Here is a 5864-nt window from a genome sequence, read left to right on the forward strand (position 1 = left end):
TATAGATAAATTAAATACATATCATTAAAACAGACTGATCAATAAATAAACAAGCAGCAAAAGTAATTAAATGATAAACTAAAGAAGTCTTTTTCAGTGTCTATAGTCAATTGAAGTGTAGATTCATATATTTTAAGTAAGTACTATAAAAATTAGGGATGATGCATGATAATTCCTCATTTGCTTATCTTTTCTCTTATATCTTACTGTTATCTAACTGTTTTTCATAAAAATGTTTTAACATTTTATTACAAAAAAAATTAACAAAATTTTTTTTTTATCATTGTAGGTAAACGAGTGCCAGCAACGCCGCTCCTGAATTTTGCACTTATCAATGGAACTTCTTATGGCTGCAAATATGCCAGCACTCTCATAAGCATTTTCACAAAAAACTATAAAATTATTGTGTACTCCTTTTTCTGCTGAAGAATCTTGGACCACTCACAGAAATAACTTTATGTTTTTTTTATTTGATGCGTCAGTTGAAAGACAAAAAAAAATAAATTTTCATCCTTCCAATCTTTCAAGGGCGTAAGGTACTAGAACTTCTGTAACCAGGGCTTCGATTTTGGTTCTTGCTGATCGAATGTTAGATGCAGTTTTAGAATCAGCATACACTGTTTTATTTAGTTTGACGGAGAAATTCATAATATTATATGAAAGATTATGTTTAACAGTATGGAATATTAAATCTGATCTATCAGCTATAATATTGTCATTTTTAGACATTAAAGCTGATGATGCCACTGCAGTTAAGAACTTTTCAAGGACACCAGACGCTTTCTTTATTTCCATTTTGCTTACGTAAAGTTTTGTAGCTTGTTGTTTTATCTAAAAACAAAAATAGCACCATGTGCAAATAGATACACAAACACATTAGCTACCAAATAATGATAAGTAGTCTTTTTTACATGTCCAGTTCCAGCTGAAGCGATAGAGAAAGTTGCTTTACATTTGGCATTAGTAATACTTGTTTGGTCATACATAATCTACGTGTACTCTGTTTCCCATAGTTTTGTATATTTTTGTACTCTTTTTTTTTTACTTGATCACTTTTCGTTCCTTAGGTCTGCTAGTAGTATCACTGTTATTACAATATTCGTCAGTATTATAATAATCATTATCTCTTACAGACAAAATGTTACGTACAAGATATTCAAAAAATAAAAGGTGGAAAAAAACCAGGAAAAATGAAGCCGTTTGCCAAAAAACAAATTATTGGTAATCGTTGTCTTAATTAACATGAATTTTCAAATAACGTTCATAATTTAACCTATCATCAGTAATGGCGCACTAAAATGAAAAATAAAAAAAAATATGCTCCGTAATGTGTCATCAAGCAAATTAACAGGCCCTCTCCATGGATGAATCTGAGCATTGCCAGTATAATTCGGTCAAGGAACGCAGCATGGTGCTGTTACCGGTGGAGTTGAGTTTCAGTCTGGGCTGATGAATATAAGCACCTATGCAATTTGTTTAAGCTTACGATACATAATGCAAAACATGCGTATTATCGGGATCAACTATGCATCTGCTGAAACTCCAGTCATACCTGGAGAGTTATGGACGATCTTGGTCTCACTAAAACTAAAAGCTCAGTCACCTCCTGGCTCACCTAGAACTGTCAACAGGGACAAGATGATCCTGTTCCTCTGCATAATATGCAACTCTTTGCCCGTATTTCTCCAGATAATAGGTTCTACTTCAGTCTTGTAGGCTTTGATGAGGTGCGTAAGGCCATCTTATCTTCCCTCTCTAACGCCATTGGACCGGGTAGCCTATCACTAAGCTACATCAATCTTGCATGTCTATTTTTTTTCAGTTATTTTGGGCATATTTAACGCCTCGTTGCAGACTGGAGTTTTCCCTGATGCCTGGAAGAGGGCTATTGTTGTTGTGGTGCCTAAAAGATACCCTACAACTACTGTTGATGCCTTCCAGCCTATCAGCATTCTTTGCCCACGTTGTAAGCTTCTTAAAGCTGTCACTTACAAGCAAGTGTTCAATTACGTTGAGGCAAACTTGTTTTTAAATGGATATTAATGTACCAGCACTGCGATTACGATGATCGTCAATGACATACGATTGTCAATGGACCGTAGACATATTACACTCCTGGTTTCCATCGATTTCTCTCGAGAGTTTGACCTGGTTAATGTACAGCTTCTAGTCAATAAGCTCCATGCTATTGGATTTTCAGATGTATCTTACCATTGGATCTCCTCATATGTTACGACTAGAACTCAGACTGTTCAACTTTAGGATAAAAGGATGTCCCAGATATTGTGTTACGTGTGTGGCGTTCCTCAGGGCAGTATTCTCGGTCCTTTGCTCTTCGCCTCGTTTATCAGTGACTTGCCTCATGTGTGATTGAACGTACGCACACACCAGTATGCCGATGACTTGTGCATCTATGCCTTGGGGGAGGTTAAGGACATTTACATGATTGTTAGGAGAATCAATAAGGCTCTTTATGCTATATCGATTTGGGCGGATAAAAATGGCCTATTCATGAAGGTGTGCAAAACTAAAGTAGTCTTGTTTGACTCTCAGGAACTAATAGGTGCCATAAATGACTTGAATGCTCAGCCTGTGCTTTAAATGGATCGAGCCCCAATCAACTTCTCTACTAAACTCACATTGCTGGGAGTTGCGTTTGATGGAGAACTAAGTTTGATGACTCGTGCCCTAGTTTTCAGAAAGTGTTTCGGCGCTCTGTCTTAACTTAGGCGATATGGTGATTCCCTAACTAAGGACCTCAGGTTATTGTTGGAAAAAGCCTTATGCTGTATAGCGGCCCCCCGTCTCGGCTTCGCCCGAGACTTACTAAATAAAACACCGTAGAGTGTTGATATGTAACATGAAACGTTTTCAGTTAGAAATTTTACGTATATTCCTAACAATACTCAGAACAAAAATCTTCTTATTAAAAACATATATGCTTGGAATCCATACAACTAATTAAGTCAAATAATAAGCTGTACAAAATAGAAAAAAAAAAATATAATGATGCTGAAAAGTACTGTGCATTCCATATGCCATAAAATAATCGTTGGCCCTAAAGGGCCATTGATTTGCAGTTTCTCCCATATAATCTACGAAAAGGGCTATTTTTTAAAGCTGTTAAGATTTAAAACTCCCAAATAATATACATTAAAAAAAAAAATTATTTTCTCTTATCTCACAACTTTATTATCATAGCAACAAAGTCCTGGAGCTTAATCTCTACATTTTTTATCGCCAAAAAAATAAAAATAAATTTTCTACTTATTTAAAAAACTGAAAGATTTAAGAGATTACTGTGAGGGTACAATTAAAAGCTAATCTCTCACGTAATGGATTCTTTATTTGTTGATTTTGACGCTGCTGTTCCAATCTCGATGCATTTTCTGCGTCAGTTTCTTCACGCCTGAAATTGTATTTATTAGATACATTTGAAGTTTTCCTTCAAACTCACCCTCTTGTGACTTTTGGTATGCTTAAGACTTTTGTGACCCCTAAATTTCTGTCAACTTTGTTAAGTTCTAATATATTTGGCAAGGTCGTTCGACGTCCGATGCCCCTCAAAAAGACCGGTGAGTTTCTTAAGTAAACTCTTTTTTGATTAAAGTTTCCAGCAAACGTGACTGCCTGGATACCTCAGGGAGATTTTCTCTGGCCTGCTGTTGAAGCACCAGACTGATTGGAAGAAAAATTACAAAGTCCGAAGCTTTGGCGCTAGTTGTAGGGATCTTTCCCAATGTCTCCTGGTATAACGTCAAACACGTTGGTGTCTAAAACACCCTTTTTTTATGCAGACTCAGTTGTTTTGGTGACTAAGATGGGGAGATTGGTTCGTGATGCTTGCTCGTTGGAAGCTGTTCCGTTGGCTCAAGTTTTTTTCTCTTCATAGCTGTTAGGCTCGCCTAGCGCAGACTTTGGAGAGGATCGGTGATTCCTGGTTGAATGCTTAAAGTCGAGAGGGTTATATAGGGTCGTCGGTGACTGGGGTTTCCAGCTTCCAGCCTTATGAAGGATAACTCCGCTCGTGACGATGGCCAGTGAATGACTCACTTGGTTTAATAGTGGCCGTCCTTAGTCACAATTTTTTAGTCGACGAATCGCTTCCGGAAATGGTAGTAAAAATGTATTTGTTGGCAAACCCTACTTTCAAATAGTAGCTGAGATCTCACCTCAGAATTTTTGAGAAAAGGTCTCACAGAGACTAGCTATTTTTTCCTTTCTAATGATTTTTAGTCGTTTAGTGTACAAAAGTAAAGATAAAATTTTTTAATATTTTTCACTCATTTTACATTAGGACTTGGAAAATTTTTCAAAAAAAATCTTTTGAAGATAAAATTTTTTTTTCTCACGAATAACGACACCTTTTCCGTTACCTTAATATTAACATAGGTTTTAGCAATAGCTATTTATCAGATATGAAGACATAAGTGACATTTTTGTGAATTTAGTATGGAAGCTGATGCAAAATTTCAAGTGATATATTTCTCATAGCCCTCCGGGCACTAGTACCGAATAAAAGAGTTTTTCAAGTACACTATCACTATGTAAGTGATGTATACAATTCCATACAAGACACAACATAATAGTGGATTACTTATGACGTAATAACTTACTAAGTTTGTTTTAAGTCATCAGTATAGTGTATAACTTTGTAGGTATATATCACGATTTCCTCAAAGAAAAAAAAACCCCCCGAGATGATAGAAAGTATATGGTAAAGAGAGCCACTGAAAATTTAACTGTATGTCTACGAGATACAAGAAGAGAAGTAAATCAAAAAGTAAGCAGACACCGAAGGCACTAGCTACAACTACAGTCTTACAAAACTAATTTTCTATAGTTAATATTAAGAAATAGTCAATACTTTTGTTTTAAAATAAACAAAAAATAATTTTGTTAATTATGTATTACGTTTAAGTTTAATTTAAAGACCTATAGCACTTTCAATGGATTAATATTCCTTGACAATACCTGACATATTTTTAGCTCACTAATAATTATTTAACATTAATTGAACTTCACTTGATTGTTTTAGCAGAGTTATTCATTATTTGTGTGTATGTGTGTAAATTATATTACACCCACATATGCTTACTAATGATTGTGGTGCAAACAATTATCTTACATTTAAACAGGTACATTTGATTTACTCCTGATAAGATTCTTATAACACTACTTATATCTCACTTACCTTCGTATACCACGTGAAACCCTTTATGATACACATTCTTATCCACATAGAAGCGCGTGTATTGTGGTCGTAACCATTTTTAATAAAAAATGTGGCGCAGCTTAATGTATTGTAGTGTCGTACATAGCTTATTATATTTAACTCTTCAAGTACTTTTTTGTGACTCTCATATTGGTAATTGTCAAATAAAACTTAACCATTCTGTAGTGGTTTCCATATTAGATCCACAAAATTGTCACTTATAGCTTCGTATCTGATGGATAGGTTTTGCTGAAACCTATGTCAATATGAAGGTATCGGAAAAGATGTCATTATACGTGAGAAAAAAAAAATTTTTTATTTAAAAAATTATTTTTGAAAAATTTTTCAAGTCCTGATGTAAAATGAGTGAAGAATATAAAAAAATTTGTTTTCTACTTCAGTGTACCAAATGACTGGATATCATTCGAAAGGAAAAAATAACTAGTCTATGTGAGACCTTTTTTCAAAAATTCTCAGGTGAGATCTCAGCTGATATTTTAAGGTAGGGAAATAGTTTCAACTTAGGTGGCCCTCAAAAGAAGTGATGAGATTGACGGTTAAGTAGGGAACGTAAGTACTTATAATGGCTCTGAAAAGGACCAGTGGTGAAACTTCCAGCTATTCCTTCTTATTATTCTTGATGATGAAG

This window comes from Copidosoma floridanum, unplaced genomic scaffold, assembly GCF_036245765.1.
Source record: "Copidosoma floridanum isolate Cflo_tuat_1 unplaced genomic scaffold, Cflo_Japanese_pri ptg000030l, whole genome shotgun sequence".
Lineage (NCBI taxonomy): Eukaryota > Metazoa > Arthropoda > Insecta > Hymenoptera > Encyrtidae > Copidosoma > Copidosoma floridanum.